This window comes from Neoarius graeffei, chromosome 27, assembly GCF_027579695.1.
Source record: "Neoarius graeffei isolate fNeoGra1 chromosome 27, fNeoGra1.pri, whole genome shotgun sequence".
In the NCBI taxonomy this organism is placed as follows: domain Eukaryota; kingdom Metazoa; phylum Chordata; class Actinopteri; order Siluriformes; family Ariidae; genus Neoarius; species Neoarius graeffei.
The window spans coordinates 516,897-538,306 of NC_083595.1; the positions used below are offsets into that span (position 1 = coordinate 516,897).

Here is a 21,410-nt window from a genome sequence, read left to right on the forward strand (position 1 = left end):
ACAGGCCGGGGCACAGATGGTGGTGGCAGACTTCCTGTTCCATTGAAGGGGGAGTCCACTGCAGGATGGATGGCTCCCCGGCCCGAGTCGACCGGTGGGGGTATGTGGCAGTGGGGACATGGCCTAGCGGCAGTTTGAGAATGGAGGGCGGGTCCAAAGTTTCTTTATTTGTAACATACCATATTATTGGTAAATTCATTGTGCAGGCAGGAATTCAGCGATCCCAATACAAAATAACAGCTATGTAAAATACATTGTAACAGACAAGACAGCAACAGTACACACATCCTAACATATACAATCCTTAAAAGTGTGATGTTTAAAAAGTGCTTCAACATTAATTGTTCAGTGTAGAACTGCCACCTTATTGTGGTGGAGGAGTTTGTGTGCTTGAATGATCCTAGGAGCTATGTTGTCGGGGGCATTATGCCCCTGTCAGCATTTCCCAAGGCAGACAGGTCCTAGGTGACAGGCCAGACCAAGAGCAGTTCACCAAAACCCTTATGGAGAAACCATCGAGGACCGTGACGTCGCCCGGTATGGCGCAGCCGGGGCCCCACCTTGGAGCCAGGCCTGGGGTTGGGGCTCGTATGTGAGCGCTTGGTGGCCGGGCCTTTGCCCATGGGGCCTGGCCGGGCTTAGCCCAAAGAGGTGACGTGGGCCCGACCTCCTGTGGGTTCACCACTCACAGAGGTAGCAGTAGGGGACTGGTGCAGTGTGGATTGGGTGGCAGTCGAAGACAGGGGCCTCGACGACCTGATCCCCGGACACAGCGGCTAGCTGTTGGGACATGGAATGTCACTTCGCTGGGGGGGAAAGAGCCTGAGCTTGTGCGGGAGGTTGAGAGGTACCGGCTAGAGATAGTCGAGCTCACCTCCACGCACAGCTTGGGCTCTGGAACCCAGCTCCTCAAGAGGGGCTGGACTCTCCACTTCTCTGGAGTCGCCCATGGTGAGCGGCGGCGAGCTGGTGTGGGCTTGCTTATAGCTCCCCAGCTCAGCCGCCATGTGTTGGAGTTTACCCCAGTGAACGAGAGGGTCGCCTCTCTGCTCCTTCGGATTGGGGAGAGGGCTCTTGCTGTTGTTTGTGCCTACGGGCCGAAAAGCAGTATAGAGTATCCGGCTTTCTTGGAGTCCCTGGGAGAGGTACTGAGGGGTGCTCAGACTGGGGACTCTATTGTGCTACTGGGGGACTTTAATGCTCACGTGGGCGATGACAGTGACACCTGGAGGGGCGTGGTTGGGAGGAATGGCCTCCCCGATCTGAACCCGAGTGGTGTTTTGTTATTGGACTTCTGTGCTAGTCACGGTTTGTCCATAACAAACACCATGTTCGAGCATAGGGGCATCCATAAGTGCACGTGGCACCAGGACACCTTAGGTCAGAGGTCGATGATAGACTTTGTTGTCGTTTCATCTGATCTCCGGCCCCATGTCTTAGACACTCGGGTGAAGAGAGGGGCTGAGCTGTCAACTGATCACCACCTGGTGGTGAGTTGGATCTGCTGGCGGAGGGGGAAGCTGGACAGACCTGGCAGGCACAAACGTATGGTGAGGGTCTGCTGGGAACATCTGGCCGAGCACTCTGTTGGGGAGGTCTTTAACTCCCACCTCCGGGAAAACAGTGTGGGCTTTATAGATAATTGGGCTAATTTTGAGGGCACTGCTGGCCTGTTAGGGCGGGACGGTATCCATCCCACTCGGGAAGGTGCTGCTCTCATTTCCTGCAGCATAGGTCATAGTCTCAGAACAGGCCTAGTTAATTTCTGAAAATCCAGAGCCAAGGCCAGGGAGCAGACGAACAGGCTAAACCGACTGTCTGCTAGCTGCACAGAGTCGTCACTCAGGGTCCACTACATCGAGACTGTGTCTGTTCCCCGAGCTCAACAAAAAGGTAGAAATATTCAGAGAGTTTGTTCCAGTAACCTAATCAATATAAAATTAGATCATACTGACTGTACAGCTGCTGCCAGCACCTTTGATCTAAAGGTGGAGCTATTAAATATTAGATCTCTTACATCTAAAGTGCTAATGGTTAATGAACTCATTACTGATCAGGAGTTTAATGTACTTTGTTTAACTGAAACATGGATTAAGCCAAATGAATATATAGCATTAAATGAAGCGAGTCCTCCTGGATACAGTTATATACACCAGCCTCGTCTAACTGGCAGAGGAGGAGGCGTCGCGGTTATTTATAACGATTATCTAGGTGTAACACAAAAACCTGGTTATAAATTTAATACATTTGAAGTTCTTCATACTCATATAATGTATGTAGCCTCGAAAAATAAGTCTATCCAGTTAATTCCATTGTTTATTATTTACAGGCCCCCGGGGCCATATTCTGAGTTTCTTTCTGAATTTGCAGATTTTATCTCAGATCTGGTTATTTCCTTAGACAAAGCTTTAGTTGTCGGAGATTTTAATATTCACTTCGATAACCCAGAAGACCCTTTAAAAACAGCGTTTGTGTCCATCTTAGACTCAGTCGGGATTAAGCAGAATGTCATAGGACCGACCCATAATGGTGGTCACACCCTCGATCTAATACTAACATTCAGATTAAACGTAGACAATATAGTCATACTTCCACAGTCTGAAGTTCTCAGATCATTATCTCATCTCATTCAAACTATGTCTGAGTAATAATATATGCACCTCACCACGCTACTGTATTAAACGTACTTTCACGTCAACTACTGCACAGAGCTTTATAAATGATCTCCCAGGGTTATCAACTTTGATTGGGTCACTGTCAGCCCCTGCAGAACTTGATCAGGCAACTGAATGCTTAGAGTCAACATTCCGCCATACTTTAGATAATGTAGCTCCTCTAAAAAGGAAAATGGTCAGAGACAAAAAATTAGCACCCTGGTATAATGATGACACTCGCACATTAAAACAGACCACTCGAAAATTGGAACGTAAATGGCGTCAAACAAAATTGGTAGTGTTCAAATTAGCTTGGAAGGAGAGCTTCCTGAAGTATAGAAAAGCTCTTAGTGCTGTGAGATCAACATATTTCTCCTCCCTAAAAGAAGATAACAAAAATAATCCTAGATTCGTATTTAATACTGTAGCAAAATTAACCAGGAATAAGTCCACTATCGACACATGCACACCTGCAGTATGTAGTAGCAACGACTTCATGAATTTTTTTAATGACAAAATTGAGAATATGGGCAATTCCATGTAAATGTCAACCTCACCATGCAAAAATAAAGCAACATGTAATACATCAAAACCACTCCCAGAGATATCACCTAGACCTGTATTTTACAGATGTGAATAAGTTGAACCAATTTGTAACCAACCTAATACATCACTGTCAGTCTTTCTTTCTTATAATGTAAACCCCAAGCTAAAACCAAACCAACTTTGATCATGTACAATTCTATATTATTGCCATAAGCCACAGAAATGTATGCTAAAATCCACAAAACAGCAAAACAATAGCCATCCTAAATATTATTTAAGAACTTTGATAGTTTTAGCTGATATTTAGAGAGTTTTTCAAAGGGTTATGGTGGTTAAATTGCTGATTTTCTAAACATATGCCATGTCTATTTCAGACGCGTCACATCCGTAACGGAATTTCGTCACATCCATAACACTGACTTTTCCTTCCGAAACTCTGCATGAAATACAAAATATTTTAAACAAAGATTTTTTAATATTCACCTTGGACCCCTCTATCAAATGGATATCTCCATTTCGACATTAGGTTTACAATTTCACAGAGTTTGATAAAAATGTACAGTCACCCAAGAAAAGTGATACTTTTTCTGTCACATCCATAACACATCTTTTATTGGCATTTTCTGGCATGCCCTAGATGTACTATGGGAATTGTTCTTGTTCTATCACTTCTCCAGTATGGTACAACCTTAAAATATGCAACACCTGTTTAAATACTGGGAGACAATAAAACATGCACTGGGTCATTTGTTGCCATTTTGAGTTCAAGTGTCACGTCCATAACGCTGGAATTGCTCACATCCGACAAAAAATTCAAAATACTAATTTAAGGTCAGACAATGAAAGTGACCTTGTAGTTAACTATATAACTGTATCAGATCATCAGTTAGAATGTTTTACTCCCCTAAAAGAAACTGAATTATTTTCATTAATCTCTACATCAAAAGCCTCAACTTGCGTACTAGATCCCTTACTGACACATCTATTCAAACAGATAATGCCTGGAGTAATTGAACCGCTTCTAAAAATAATAAATTCTTCTCTTATGATTGGCTATGTACCCAAATCCTTTAAACTAGCAGTTATCAAACCCCTGATTAAAAAACCTGACCTTGATCCCTGTCAGCTGTCCAATTATCGGCCAATATCAAACCTCCCCTTTATCTCCAAGTTCCTTGAAAAAGCTGTGGCACAGCAGTTATGCTCATATTTACATAGGAATAACATCCATGAAATGTATCAGTCAGGATTTAGACCTCATCATAGCACAGAGACAGCACTGGTTAAAGTAGTAAACGACCTACTGTTGGCGTCTGATCAGGGCTGTGTCTCGCTACTTGTGTTGCTTGACCTTAGTGCAGCATTTGATACCATTGATCATTCCATTCTTCTGGATAGACTAGAAAATGTTGTGGGAGTTAAGGGAATGGCCCTCTGCTGGCTCAGGTCTTATCTAACTGATCGTTATCAGTATGTTGATATAAATGGTGATATTTCTAGATGTACCGAGGTAAAGTTTGGTGTTCCACAAGGTTCGGTCTTGGGTCCACTGCTTTTTTCTCTATATATGTTACATCTGGGCGATATTATTCGTAAACATTGTATTAGTTTCCACTGTTATGCTGATGACACACAGTTGTATGTCTCTGCAAAACCTGATGAGAGACACCAGCTTAATAGAATTGAGGAATGTGTTAAGGACATTAGACACTGGATGCTTATTAATTTCCTTCTGCTTAACTCTGACAAGACTGAAGTACTTGTGCTAGGACCACATACAGCTAGAAGTAAGTTTTCTGATTACACAGTGACTCTGGATGGCCTTTCTGTTTCTTCACATGCAGCAGTAAAAGACCTCGGAGTGATTATTGACCCCAGTCTTTCATTCGAAACTCACATTGATAACATCACCCGGATAGCTTTCTTTCATCTCAGAAATATTGCAAAGATAAGAAATTTAATGTCATTGCATGACGCAGAAAAACTAGTTCATGCTTTCGTTACCTCCAGGTTGGATTATTGTAATGCCTTACTGTCTGGATGTTCCAATAAGTGCATAAACAAGCTCCAGTTAGTTCAAAATGCAGCAGCAAGAGTCCTTACTAGAACTAGAAAATATGACCACATCACGCCTGTCTTATCCACACTGCATTGGCTCCCAGTCAAATTTCGTATTGATTATAAAATACTACTATTGACCTTTAAAGCACTAAATGGTCTCGCACCACAGTACCTGAGTGAACTTCTGCTCCTCTATGACCCGCCACGCCTACTTAGATCAAAAGGTGCAGGCTATCTGCTGGTACCTCGTATAGTGAAGGCTACATCAGGGGGCAGAGCCTTTTCTTACAAAGCCCCACAGTTATGGAACAGCCTTCCAAGTAATGTTCGGGAATCAGACACAGTCTCAGCATTTAAGTCTAGGCTGAAAACATATCTGTTTAGTCAAGCCTTTTGTTTATGGTGTTTATGAGGTAAAGGTGTAGATCTAGAGGGTCCTCAGACATAGAGTGTTTTGGTAAACTGGGATGTATGGATGCTGACAGTCCCCACTCGCTTACTCACTCGAGTTTGTTGACGGTGAAGTGGCTGGCTGCTTTATGTCCCGGGGCTCCCTCATGCCTGTGTTACCTTCTGGCTCTCTCCTTTTAGTTATGCTGTCTTAGTTAGTTGCCGGAGTCCCTGCTTGTACTCGGTGCAATATGTATACTGCTCCTACTTATTCAGGTGACATTGGGCATACCTAACAACTTGGGTTTTCTTTCCCTCCCCCCTCCCCCACCCCAAATCTGTCCCTCTGAGTTACATGGAGTCAACAGGAAATCTTTTGGTGGAGAGGGTGGAGACCTCGACTGGCTATCGTAGCCTGCAGGGAATCGGCCGTCAGACTTCTGTCGCATGTCCCAGACCCGGCGAAATGTAACTGAATTGTCTTGGCCAGCCCTAAGGGTCCCATCTGCATCTCATCATTGCTGAGGAGTGTGCTCCCATCACCCAATCAAGCATCCAGCCAGAGCAGGTCATGATATATTTTTTACCATATTAACATGCCATTGTTGTGAGTTATGCCTGATGTCAATACTCTCATCTCTGCGAGCCTACCACACAGATTTAATACTTGTCATTTTTAGGGCATACCTAACAACATGTTTTCTTTCTCTCTCTCTTCCCCCCTCAACCTGAAGAAGGAGTCCTATTGGGCCATGTTGACCTCCGGGACTCCTGAGGAAGCTGACGGGTATCAGCAGGCCAGGCGTGCTGCAGCTCGGGCAGTTGCGGAGGCAAAAACTCTGAACTGGGAGGAGTTCGGGGAGGCCATGGAGAAGGACTATCGGTCGGCCTCGAAGAAATTCTGGCAAACCGTCCGGTGCCTCAGAAGGGGGAAGCAGTACTCTGCCAACACTGTTTACAGTGCGGGTGGGGAGCTGTTGACCTCGACTGGGGACATTGTCGGGTGGTGGAAGGAATACTTCAAGGATCTCCTCAATCCCACCATCATGTCTTCCATTGAGGAGACTGAGGCTGAGGACTCAGAGGTGGACTCGTCCATTACCCAAGCCCAAGTCACTGAGGTGGTTTGCAAGTTCCTCGGTGGCAAGGCACCGGGGGTGGATGAGATCCGCCCTGAGTATCTTAAGTCTCTGGATGTTGTGGGGCTGTCTTGGTTGACACGCCTCTGCAACATCGCGTGGCGGTCAGGAACAGTGCCTCTGGAGTGGCAGACTGGGGTGGTGGTCCCTATTTTTAAGAAAGGGGACCGGAGAGTGTGCTCCAATTATAGGGGAATCACACTTCTCAGCCTCCCGGGGAAGGTTTACTCCAGGGTACTGGAGAGGAGAATTTGACCAACCTCGGATCCAGGAGGAACAATGTGGTTTTTGTCCTGGTCGCGGAACACTGAACCAGCTCTATACCCTTCATAGGGTGCTCGAGGGTTCATGGGAGTTTGCCCAACCAGTCCACATGTGCTTTGTGGATCTGGAGAAGGCATTCGACCGTGTCCCTCGTGGTATTCTGTGGGGGGTGCTTCGGGAGTATGGGGTTCGAGGCTCTTTGCTAAGGACTGTCCGGTCCCTGTACGAACGGAGCAGGAGTCTGGTTCGCATTGCCAGCAGCAAGTCAGACCTGTTCCCAGTGCATGTTGGACTCCGGCAGGGCTGCCCTTTGTCACCGGTTCCATTCATAATTTTTATGGACAGAATTTCTAGGCGCAGCCAGGGGCCGGAAGGAATCCTGTTTGGGAACCACAGGATTTCATCTCTGCTTTTTGCGGATGATGTTGTCCTGTTGGCTTCTTCAAACCAGGACCTTCAGCATGCACTGGGGCGGTTTGCAGTCGAGTGTGAAGCGGCTGGGATGAGAATCAGCACCTCCAAGTCCGAGGCCATGGTTCTCGACCGGAAAAGGGTGGCTTGCCCTCTCCAGGTTGGTGGAAAAGTCCTGCCTCAAGTAGAGGAGTTTAAGTATCTCGGGATCTTGTTCACGAGTGAGGGAAGGATGGAGCGCGAGATCGACAGGCGGATCGGTGCAGCCTCCGCAGTGATGCGGTCGCGTTACTGGTCCGCCGTGGTGAAGGAGCTGAGCCAAAAGGCGAAGCTCTCAATTTACCGGTCGATCTACGTTCCGACTCTCACCTATGGTCATGAGCTTTGGGTAATGACCGAAAGAACAAGATTGCAGATACAAGCGGCCGAAATGAGTTTCCTTCGCAGGGTGGCTGGGCGCTCCCTTAGAGATAGGGTGAGAAGCACAGTCACTCGGGAGGAGCTCGGAGTAGAGCCGCTGTTCCTCCACATAGAGAGGAATCAGCTGAGGTGGCTTGGGCATCTTTTTCGGATGCCTCCTGGACGCCTCCCTGGGGAGGTGTTCCAGGCATGTCCCCCTGGGAGGAGGCCCCGGGGAAGACCCAGGACACACTGGAGGGACTATGTCTCTCGGCTGGCCTGGGAACGCCTCGGTGTTCTTCCCGAGGAGCTGGCCGAGGTGTCTGGGGAAAGGGAAGTTTGGGCTTCCATGCTTTGACTGCTGCCTCCACGACCCGGTCCCGGATAAAGCGGAAGAAGACGAGACGAGAACAAAATTATTCACCTCTGGGCCTTACTGTTCAGCAATACAATTGCTGTTGGTACAAAGCTCTTTCTGTACCGTTTTGTCCTTCCCTTAGGGACCCCAAAACCACAACCAGAGCGAAGGAGCTGGAACTCACCATGCAAAGGGTGTGAGCCATCTTTAAGAATACAGGTAGCTTTACGTTGTAACTGTATGTCATAAAGAGAAGACATGGTGGGTTGAGGCTTCTCAATTAGCCACCCAGCCCATTTATTTGGTTCAGGGAGTTTTTTTCCTGTAGTGACAGATTACCAAACCAAGACACATAGGCAAAAGATAACAATGACTCAATAAAAGCACGATAAAATAAGGTCAGCATAGTTTTATCAATGTTAAAATGGAACAATTTCCGAAGATAAAACAACCGCTGATGTGCCCTCTTGCATACTGCTTCGCAGTTCTTGTTAAAAGTCAATTTATCATCAATGACAATCCCAAGATACTTGTAAATTATCCACGCGTTTAACAGATTGGCCCTTGATGACTGTGGGATCATGGTTTGGAGCCTGATTTCTAAAATCAATAATCATGTCTTTTGTTTTGGATGTATTAAGCACCAAGAAAGAAAGATCACACCACCTAACAAAATCCTCCAAGACTGGACCATGGCTGTATTCATTATTGTGTAACAAACTTACAATGTGCCTGTTTACATAGACACTCTTAAACATATCTGTATAAAGGATAAAAAGTAAGGGAGAGAGAACACATCCATGAATGAATAAGTTTAACTAGACAATTCCCCTGTGGGAAATCGTGAGAGTGATGCAGTGGCCGTAGCAGTCGCTATTGCAGGAGTTGTACTGTACTGTGTGAATGTGTGACTTGCTATGATGCTACGATGCTATGATCATGTGTGTGTTTGAGAGAGAGAGAGCAGCCCCTCCCCCATCTGCTCCCTGACTGGAGCTGGTTGCCATGGTGACGGTGCACAGGTGGAGGCAGACACATAATATCACTGGCACAGAGAGCATTTTCTCAGAATTTCTTCTCCTTGAACAATGGCAATTTACACGAAAACTAAAAGAGATTTCCACAAAATTCTTTCACATTGAGCGCTACAAGGCTCTCATGAACACACTGATGTAATTTTTTTGTCCCTAGTGTAAAAAATGTGGACAACAGAGCGAGTTGAAAACAACTGACATTTCTGATTTTGTAGTAAAAGCGCTGTCAGGATTATAATGGGAGTCAATTGGGCAGTCGGGCTGTGAACCTGTCACTTTGAGGCTTCTTGTGCGAAAACTGTAAATCCTATCGTTTAGGTAGACACATCGTGTGAATCAAGACAAGTGTGATTCCAACTTTTGAGAAAATTATATGTGTAGAGTGAAATTTGTGGCTGAAAACACAGTTTAAATGAGAAATGTAGGGCATTTTTTTAAAGCTGTGTACACTCTAGCTCACTCTAGCTCGACTGCATAGACACCCATTATAAAGTCTGAATTTCTCCAGAATTGATCATGGTGATTGATCTGTGACTGATCAAAAAGTATACAACCTAGCAAAAAAGTTGAACGCCAGATCCACACAGGAGAATTTTGTCTCCATTTTAAAGTTTGAATCATGTCTCTACCTAAACGATAGGATTTACAGTTTTCGCAAACTAGCATTTACTCCGGAGTAAATTTCTTAAGGGGTGTTCACACGGCAACTTTTACTCCGGTGTAGCACTGGGGCTGCCCCAGTAGAGCGTTCACACGATACAAAGTTATACCGGTGTAGTCCCTGAAAGCTGCTTAAACCGGTGCAAATCTAACCCTGCTCGGGAGGTGGTTTAAGAAATTTACTCCGGAGTAAATGCTAGTTTGTGGGGCAGCACCGATATAAAACGGGACGTCTGAACGCTACAGGGGTAGACTCGCTACGCGTGAGGAGAGTTGGTTACATATGGGCATTGCATAATTTGCATCCTGGTATTTTGCGCTTCCAAAATGGTGAATATCAACAACAACAAAACTGCGTGTCTTCCAGTGTTGCCAGATTGGGCGGTTCTAAGTGCATTTTGGCGGATTTGAACATATTTTGGGCTGGAAAACGTCAGCAGTATCTGGCAACACTGGTGTCTTCATCCACGTTGTTTTCCCGGCGCTTGGTGATGCCATGACAACCGGGAAAAGGAAGTACATTTTCACGCATGCGCATATTTCATTTTCATTATTACTATCATATAGCACGGTCGCAAAAACTGCTGTGTGAGCGCAAGTGGGGCTGCACCAGTGCTAACACGCTTCTCTCTAGAAAGCAGGTTTGTGACGTGTGAACGACCCACAAAATTTACACCGGTGTTAAGATATATCGCAACAAAATACATCGGTGCAGCATCGATGCAAATATGTGCCGTGTGAACACCCCTTTAACAGGGATGAGAGTGGCTTGTGATGAAAAAATCTGAAAAATTAGCCGGGGGTCTGGGGGCCATAGGCCCCCAGTGGGGTCCAGGGGCGAAGCCCCGGTGGGGGCCCAGGGGGAGAAGCCCCCGGGAGCTCATGGATTTTAGATATTTTTTACCCTAAAAACCATTTATTTTATCATGAAAATTTTTACAAATGTTGTTGAAATACCATACCCTGTTTGCTTACAAAATTGACACTCATACAAAAGTAGAACTCTCTTTCAAGTACATACATTACTTAAACTTTCATTTGATAAAGATCAACTACACCTATGTAAAGGAAACATTGACATAGGCCTTTTGTGATCAATTTTGCATATACATTCCAGGTGAGCACCAACATGATACTTCAAATTTGCTGCTCTAAATCCAAACTAAGGTAACACATTCACTGCTATATTAAATAATGGTTTATATGATTTATGAATACATTTTTCCGTTGGTTCTATAAAGTGTTTGTCTATTTACAATATATACAACTATTTCAGTTTCATCTCATCTCATCTCATTATCTCTAGCCGCTTTATCCTTCTACAGGGTCGTAGGCAAGCTGGAGCCTATCCCAGCTGACTACGGGTGAAAGGCGGGGTACACCCTGGACAAGTCGCCAGGTCATCACAGGGCTGACACACAGACACAGACAACCATTCACACTCACATTCACACCTACGGTCAATTTAGAGTCACCAGTTAACCTAACCTGCATGTCTTTGGACTGTGGGGGAAACCGGAGCACCCGGAGGAAACCCACGCGGACATGGGGAGAACATGCAAACTCCACACAGAAAGGCCCTCGCCGGCCCCGGGGCTCGAACCCAGGACCTTCTTGCTGTGAGGCGACAGCGCTAACCACTACACCACCGTGCCGCCCCTATTTCAGTTTCATGGTGTAGAAAATTTATTTCTTCTTTATTTTGAGCTTTTTAGCAAGAGCTAAAAGCTTGTTGGTCCTCTCCCTCTTTTTAGCCAACTCCTCTTGATTTTTCACATGCTCCAGCCTTGCTTTCTTTTGCTCCCTGTCTAACAACTCCTTCTGTATGCTCAAAGGAAAGCAATCGGATCTGCGCGATTCAGCCGTGAAAAAGTCGGCATCCGCGCCTTTAGTTTGTGTGGAGAGATATGATCTGCAATAACATGCATTGTTGGCTACAGACCGAAACATACTTTCAGAATGCACGACGTAACCCCCAGTTCAAATAGGACTAGAAATAATCATAGTGAAATAAGAAATATTTATGAATAAATAGCAATAAACACATAAATAAGGCACAGTCATTAATAAATACACTTATTAGAATCCACTTAGTACAAGTTTCTATGCTTTTAATGGTGTTTGAACCATCCCTTTAATTTAATGACACTGCCCCTTTAAGACACTGTCCCAGTTATGCACGAGCTAGTTCTAAACAATAACAGCAGACGCTAACAAAAATCACTACGAACCAACACGAAATATAGACCTCTTGAACAGTATCCAAATAAATCGCATTTAACATCTCTAATATAGTTCATCAACAGTCAACCCGACAACATCTTAGCGGTGATCTTAAGTGTTTTGAAGAGTGCTTTGGCAGGACTAAACTCGATGTGCCTTCTAATAATAATTTAAAAAAAAAGAACAGAATAGTAATTTGTAAGCTAAAAAGCCTGTGTCTACACTTTTTTCTTTCGCCGAGTGGCAGCTGTGTTCAACTGGGGCGGGACATGACTGAATGGGTGTTTCTGATTTGTTAGCTGTCTTTAACTGGGGCGGGAGGGTGGGACATGACTGAATGGGTGTTTCTGATTTGTTAGCCGTCTTTAACTGGGGCGGGACATGACTGAATGGGTGTTTCTGATTTGTTAGCTGTCTTTAACTGGGGCGGGAGGGCGGGACATGACTGAATGGGTGTTTCTGATTCGTCAGCTGTCATCCTTACACCGCATGGCATGCCCCAAGCGTTTACAAACACAGAATTCCAGGTTCTCCGCTCCAAAATCGGCAGCTTCAAAACGATTGATTTTTTTTTTAACTGACAACCAAAAAAAAATTAACCAGTTGACGTTGATTTGGTCAACCACCGGTCAAATGGTCATTGGTTAACATCCCTATACCCTACCCCCCTAAAATTTTCTCAACGGATTTGCAACAATATAAAAAAGGTCCATTTTGACTGAAAAAAAGCGGAATTCCGCCAAAAAGCGGAAAACTCTCATCCCTGCTTTAAACCACCTCCCGAGCAGGGTTAGATTTGCACCGGTTTAAGCAGCTTTCAGGGGCTACACCGGTATAACTTTGTACCGTGTGAACGCTCTACCGGGGCAGCCCCGGTGCTACACCGGAGTAAAAGTTGCCGTGTGAACACCCCTTTGGTGAAAGCATGCCAGAGCAGCAGATGTTTGAAAAACGTTGAAAATGTGTGATTTTTTTCATTTATTCCCATTGAAATGAATGGGAAATTGTGTGATTTTTTTCGCGACTACGTCGCTAAAAAAATCGTAGAATGCTGAACAAAGTAATAGCACAGCGAGTCCGATCGAGCCACACGTTTTGATGTATTGTTTGTCTGTGTGCGATGTACGGTTATTGGGTTATTCGAAATCGAAATTTGTACGGAAGATGAATAAGTTTAAGAAGAAGAAACATGTAGAAGAATGAGTTTGCAGTGCCTAACAGTGTTGGGCAAGTTACTTCAAAACTGTTTTGCATTATTTACTATTACTTGTCACTGTCATTTTAAAGTAATTAGTTACATTACAATATTACTGTATTTAAAATGTAAGGCATTACACTACTATTGCATTACTTTTAAGTTGCTCTCATCAAAATAACTGGAAGTATGGATTTGGCAATCTAAATGTAGCTCAAGACGCTCAATTAGCTCATCACACATCCAGTGGAAGGTGATGTGGTATCTGACTGAGCTAGGCTGATGGTTAAAAACACTAGAATATAATAGCCACAGTGATGCTCATGGCACAATACAAGGAACAATCATCGCAAGAACAGACAAAAGGTGAAAGTCTGGCAAACTGTGACAGAAATACTGTAACTTTAGGCCTATTCATATTAACATTAATTGAACTGTATTGTAATGTCTAAAGATATTACAGGATACAAAATTAGCATTTCTATGCCTTTATTGTTTTCAAGTTTACAGCATTAAGCATAGTTTATGCTTCATAAAAAAAAAAAAAAAAAGATTAGCCCTAAGGGATATGACTCCATTTCAGAAATTTAACAAAAATGAACATATTATGGCAAATCGTAGCCTACAATAAAACTGGCCTGAAAAAAACCCCACAAGCCTTTTAAATCACAGCTAGACAATGACTATTAGCTATATGAGGCTACCCAGTCACATTTAGAAAAACAGAATTAGAAATAACAAAATCAAAGTGCTTTTACTGATATTGAAGTGATTAGGCCTATTAGCCCTCGAAGGAAAGGCAGCTCAATCACTTTAGTCTGACTTCCGACCAGAAAAAAAACCTCAGTTATACAGGACAAAAATGTAAACAAACAGTCAGCATATCTTCAACAACAATCTCCGCCACAAGCTTCCTCACCTCCTGAGGCTGAAGGAGCATCTCAGAGCGGCAGAACGTTAATTTTGGCTGCTTGGTGATTTTATCGCCACTCTCATCCTCCGCTTGCTTCCTTGCTAACTTCATGTTACTGTTAGCCTGGGCCCGCCCATCCTAAGCGTGACGCAACACGAGGGCCTGTTCCGAGCTTAGTCTGGCCAGGCAGGCTATCTACAGCATTTCCAAGCTCCCGAAAAATCGGGAACCAATCAACTTTGAGCATCTCCAACGGCCCTGGGTAGAGGCGTGTTCAAGGCAGTGACGTAGTAGAACTGCGACCGGAAGCCATAGATTGTTTACAGAATCTATGCCGGAAGCGCTTTATTCACATCACGAACATGAAGCAGCGGCAAGCCTTTAACACAGCGGTAGATGCTGTATTGAAAGCATTCAACGGGAAGTTCTCAATGAAAACGGAGCAAGGAGCAGCCCTGGAGGCATTTATTGAAAGAAGGACGTTTTCGCCTTGCTCCCGACCGGCTTCGGTAAGAGTTTAATCTACCAGTTAGCCCTGTCGCGTCGCATACGTCAGACGAAAGAGTGATGTGATTGGTTTAAGCTTCGTCACAGCCTTTTCTGGCTTCGACCAGTAGCAAACTGAGGCATTTCAGGGAGGCGGGTCAACCACGGGCTCTGGGAAACGTTTTGGCTTAATAGCTTGGCCAGACCAAATGCTCAGAGAGCTTTGAAGTCACGTTAGCCAGGCTATGTTACTGTGGCACCTCTGTAAATGTTTAGTTAAATTACTGGTGCTATTTCGGGAGGTGGACCGTTCTTTAGGTTTAGCACACAAAGTGCATTTGACTACGATGTTCTTCACATCCTTATTTTTCACAAGTAATGGGCGTGTGCCCATCTGGAGAATGTGCTATCCGACGTTAGATCAGCTGCAGGTTCACTCATCTCTCTCTTCTGTCTGACTAGCCTAATAAAGGAAAAGGAAGCGAAACATTTTGCGCGGACGTTTCACCTCTGCTGATCTCGCGTGATTTTGGCGAATTTGTATGAAGGAAAAAAACCCACTTCATTCCAGGTTAAAAATGCATTGTAACGCACATTACTGACATTTGTACCGAGTAAAATATTACCAAATTTTTTTCTGTAATGCCTTACATTACCGTGTTACTGCAAAAAGCAATGCATTACAGTAATTGGTTACTTTTGTAACGCGTTACTCCCAACACTCGTGCCTAATAAAGCCCTGCGTATAAAACCAGCCCTGAGTTAAAGTAAGAGGTTTCATTGCTGCCAGAACTAATTGTTAGACACAGTTCTCTCTCTCCAGGGATAAGAGGTTTCGAGCTCAACACCATACGATTCTTCCAACAACAAGACCTCCCTGTTCGGGAAACCATGCCTAAAACAGTCCCGGGTGATTCTCTTTTTGCGGCAACATTTCAGGTTTGTAAAGTTGGGGAAAAAAATACTCGTGGAATATATTTTTTCATATTGTTTTTCAATATTGACATGTTTATAAGAAATGCATAAAGGTCAAGCTCAGGGATGAATATAGTAATAATTACAGGTAGTTTTATTAAATGTTGTTGCTGAAAGTGTTCCACCCTGTTAGGGACATTAACCTATAAACTGCATATAGTTCAATATAGTAATATTGATGAATAAGAACATTTTCATAGTAATAATTTGTCCTTTTTGATCCCATAATAGGATTTAGTTTTAATCTATAAAAAGTTATTTGATAATAAAACAGTATATGGGTGTATCCTATATGAAATGACTTTTTTGAACATCCCTTTTACTGACATCACTGGACAAATTGTCATCTCTTCAAACCTACATATATAGGTGCATTTAATATTCCTAACCTTCCAATGTAGCACAAACATATTAACAAGAGTTAGTGATTATGTCAAAATATTTAAAAAAAACCATTTAACTTAACAGGGTGGAATGGAACATAACAGGGTGGAAGCAGTGTTTCAGTATTTAAAATCATACAACAACACCTATTTCACACAATACTTATTTTTTATTTAGTTATGTAATCCTTAAAAGATGTGAATAAAAGTTTGAGGAACAAACATTTAAAAGTTATCAATGAAAAACACAAATCATCACATATTTCATTTCATCTGCGGTATGGCATACGTTTCAATTTAGCCATTATAACAATAATAAAAACAACAACATTTAGCTATTATAGCCTAACAATAACAATAACACAAATCACATATATCATCACATATCATCATACATATAATTTCATTCACATATCAGTTAATCATTATGGTTCATTACATTTGCTCTTCAATGAGTTTCCATGTGGCTGTATTAAGCTGCAAGTATCTTGCATGAGCTGTTGGTTCGGCTGTTGGCTCGATGAGGCAGAGCACCTGGCTTTCATCGTACCAGCTTATATCTCGCCTTGGGCTTGGCCAGTAAAATTTGTTGATCCCTTTTTTGTGTAGACAGTCCACCTCCACATTTCCATCTTCTACCCGAGTTATGACTCCAGGGTAGAAGTCGTGGTCGTACTCGACCACAACCCACCTTCCGACATGGTCGGCGCCGAATACCTCTGGCCGAGAGGCTCTCGTCATCTCTTGCCCTTGAGCTTCCTCCTCTTGCAAGACTGCCTCTTTCAGCTCATAGCAGGGGCAGTCGATCACCCCCTGCTGTCTTCTACAGAAACAAGAGACATCTCTGTAGAGGATCTTGCTTCTCTGTTTGCTGAGGACCTGGTGTATGCGCATGGTCCCTTTGATGGCTGTCAATGGGGGTAGCTATTTAAAATACAACAGAAAGATGGCAAATGAATGAGAGTGCATATCAATACAAGTCTGAAACGCCATTATAGGTGGGTGTGGCACAAGTCTGGGGTAAAATAAAACTCTTACCTGTAACATTTCATGCACTTTGGCCTCCACACTCTCCTCCCTTGTAAAAAACAGCTGCACAGCCGATTCCCGCTCCTTCAGTTTTGTGTAGAGCATTTCAGCAGATGGTATGTCAATGCCCATGCAAACAAGCCTGTCTGCTGAACGTTTGAGGGTGCCCCCAACACCGTCTGGAGCCCCTTTGCCGTGATTGGCCTCAAAGAAACTCCAGGTCACCTCTTGAAACCCATTTTTGAATGGTTCCCTGGATAGAAGAAAAAAGTTCCCCTTCTGTCGATACTGTGTCGCTGGGCCATCACTGAAAAAGTGCAGGCAGCTGACTTCGGGGAACTTTGTCTTGATCATATCCAGCACTGGGTGGACACATATTGCCGGCGGGTCATGCCGTCTGCTGGGTGAGATTGAGCAGAACGGAAGGGGAGGATTCTGTGCTGTATACAGCACGCCTGTGTGGAGGGTGGCCTGCTGGTGGGACCCCCCAAAATGCACAGACTGCACCTCATCACTGTATTGGCACACATAATTTTCACTAAAGTCTATGTGCAGCAGGCACTCGTGGCTCAGCAGATTCTCCCTCAGCTCCCTGTATGCCCTGTATTGCCAGCGGATGTTAAATAGGTGGCATCTGAATTTCACCATCCTGTCTTGGAATTCCGTTAGCCTCATCCTCCGTTATGGTACGCTCTTTCTTCACTGTTATGATGGATTTCTTGTCCTCTGATGAAATGCATTCTGTTGCCCATTGCTGGAATTTCAGGGGACCATTTGTGGCAGGCCGGAGTGTTGGGATGGCCGTGGTCTTACAAGTGCCACATTCTCCATAGGCACAGGATTTGGATACAGTGTTGTACATGGATGCGTCTGTCAGCTCTTCCAGGTGTTTAGTTGACAAAAGCCCACATCTGTAAAGAGGGCTTGCCATGAACTGCAGGTTCGATAACAATAACAATAGTAATAATGACAATAATAATAATAATAATAATAATAATAATAACAACAATAATATAATTTAAATATTTCCACCCTGGAAGATTCCCATTCCCCCCTGTTAGGCTCATAGTTCTAACAGGGGGGAACCCGACAGGGTGGAAAATTTTTCGCTAATCTCATGCTAGCTCCTTAATAGATGAAAAATTAGCTATCTGACCTTCAGTAGATTAACACTACTTTAATAACTAAATTGAATATTAAAAAAAAAAAAAAACTGAATTAACATTCCACTTAAGTTAGCTTAACAGGGGGGAACTTTAAGCTTGATCCATAAGGGAGTAACATGTTTAAGATAAAAAATAGTGAGGAGAGAGTCTTAGTAGAAGCTTACCTCAGTTTCCACAGTTTGAAAATGCCTCCAAAATGATGTCACTTCCTGTAAATGGCTCGTATGGAATTGTAGTTTTTTATTACATCGCAATGACACTCATTCTAACAGGGGGGAAAATTACTACTGAGACATATAAAGTAGGATTAAAATAGTATATAAGAAATAGAACTTTACCATATTAAATTACATGATTTAATAAAACTTAGTTTGGTCTATTCAACTGTGAAAAAGAGTTTTTTATATAAATTTTTTTTTTTATGTCATTCTACTAGATGATGTTGATTACCTGGCACTGTGGGACACAGTAAAATTAAGTGCATGTGATACCAAAAAGGTGTGTAAAATATGAAATAATATTTTAAATGCATTTGAATTGCATATAATGTTTGGCAAACACTTGACACATCATTGATTTACCTTATTTTTTAATATTTGGCACAGTTTGGGCAAAAATCAGGGCAAGTAAAACATGCGGACATGAAATGTTGCCCCAAAAAGAGAATCACCCTCCCCTATGATTTCATCCATTTTCAGTGTGTAAAGCTTTCTGCTCAACACACTGCAGAGGGGGTGATTCTGCCTGATTAGCTTAATAATAATAATAATAATAATAATAATAATAATAATAATTTTAAAAAATAAAAGCCCCGAGAAAAAAAAAGTCTGTGAGAAATCAAGTCGGAATTTTGAGAAATAAAAAGCTGGAATTGCGAGAAAGTCACAATTTAGAGAAAGAGGGAAAAAAACCCGTGATGGAAATAAACTTGAAGTGAAGCTTTAAATACTTTCAATATACAACTAAGCAGGTTAGCCAAACTACAACTCTCTCCTGAGTGGATAAATAGTGCACTATCTAGGGTGCACACGGCATTATTTCATACTGAACGGAGTTCCTAAAACAGTAAAGTGGAGATATATTTGGGATTCGACCGCACACCTTCAGTTTAACTTACCTCAGGGTTTTAAATCCTCAGAGCCAGACACAATAACGCGTTTTTATTTTTATAACTCGAGGGGCTAAAGCGGCTCAGGCGAGCAGCGGCTTTTTCTTCTCCAGTGTTTTCTGGCGGTTGGAGAAGCAGCTACTGGACGCGTTACCGCCACCACCTGGACTGGAGCGGAGTTTCAGGGTAGAGGACGCCTATCCCAGCCGAACCCAAAAGCCAGTATCTCACTGGGCTGCGACAAATTGCGAACGTCATGCGCGAGGTAGTTTCAAGTGTCTTGAAACATTCGCGGGACTTCTCAATTTCCTCGCATGAGTTGCAAAGTGTCGCCCCTTCATCGCTGATATTTTGAACATGTTCAAAAAATTAGTGCGACAAAATTTCTCTCAAAATAGCCGCAAATGCATCGCTGGTGTCGCAAAGCTGTCACGAACCCTTCTCAAGTCAGTTTCCGTGAGACAGGAAGTGCGAGTTCTTCAGCCAGTATCTCACTGGGCTGCGACAGCCTGCGGCTAGTTGGAGACACAGCAATTGCGATAAAATATGTGAATATCAATTCAGTGTGATTCCAAGTGAAAATTGTCGCTAATTCACATATTTTATCACAATTGTTGTGTCTCCAACTAGTCGCAGGCTGTCGCAGCCCAGTGAGATACTGACTTAACCCTCACACACTTCTACTAATAACAACTATAATGTAATTTTAAAAAGTGTAATGTTGCATGCCTGGACCCATTTGGTTGTTCTGAACATGTCCGGATTGGGGTTTTTTGTTTGTTTGTTTGTTTGTTTTCTGCCAGAAGCTAAAATTCTCTGGGGCTGGAATAATAAAGACTCCTCTGGGGCACATAAAGCCAGCATCTATTTGAACTGCTGCTCATACAGCATCACACACCAGCTGTCTACCCATTTCTATATGTAGGAACTCATAGACATTTGGCTAGTGTAACTTGCAGTTGACACCTCTCCCTTCCTGACTTTTGAGAACATCAGGATTTGGACTCCCAATCTCTAGATGATAGGGTGAATGCTTTTCTGTCGCAGCAATTAGGCACCACTGCCCAAGAAGCTCCATCCATCCATTATCTGTTGCTGCTTATCCTGTCCTACAGGGTCGCAGGCAAGCTGGAGCCTATCCCAGCTGACTATGGGCGAGAGGCAGGGTACACCCTGGACAAGTTGCCAGGTCATTGCAGGGCTGACACATAGACACAAACAACCATTCACACTCACATTTAGAGCCACCAATTAGCCTAACCTGCATGCCTTTGGGGGAAACTGGAGCACCCAGAGGAAACCCATGCAGACACAGGGAGAACATGCAAACTTCATACAGAAAGGCCCCCATCAGCTGCTGGGCTTGAACCCGGGACCTTCTTGCTGTGAGACGACAGTGCTAACCACTACACCACCGTGCCGCCCCCTGCCCAAGAAGCTTTCTGTCAAAATCTTGTTGATGTCTACAAAAAGTGTCCGTCCAAAGGGAAATTCAGTGTTGGGCAGTAGCGTCACTACAAGTAGCATCATGAGTAACTTAACTAAATTTCTCAGTAACATCACTATTTACTGAATCAAATAGCTTTTCAGTAGCTTAACTCTTTTATTGATCAAGTAGCATGGCAATGGCCATACAAGCTACTTTTTTATTGGGTATTTCTATGATAAACACAGTAGAGCAGCTGCCTGCAGTCTAAAATTATCCACGCAACACAAGCACTCTCTCTTTTTTTATCTTTATTGAAAATAACAGCAACAAAATATAAATACAGTTATTAATACACACACAAACAACAAACCAAGAGCCAGGGGGAGTTTTCAAATAAAAACAAAATAATAAGCACAAATGAAAAAATTTAGCAGCTTTCTTGTTTTTGGAGTTAGAGGTGATTTTGATTTCCTGTTCAGTTTCCTTTCTGAAGGCTATAAATGAAGGTTTTGAATGACTAAACTTGGCTTTATGAATATGGCATTTTCCTAAAATTATCAACAAATTTATATATAATTCTTTTTATT

The 21,410-nt window shown here is 43.3% G+C and overlaps 1 protein-coding gene across 1 annotated transcript in view; it reads right to left on the reverse strand.

Moving 5' to 3' along the window:
* Positions 1–19,548, reverse strand: part of LOC132874726 (zinc finger protein 271-like) — a 63,215-nt gene extending 43,667 nt beyond the window's left edge. The window contains exon 1 of the mRNA XM_060911098.1: positions 19,404–19,548. The gene's annotated coding sequence lies outside the window, so the exon portion shown is untranslated. The remainder of the gene's footprint in view (positions 1–19,403) is intronic.
* Positions 19,549–21,410: the final 1,862 nt, after the last annotated feature.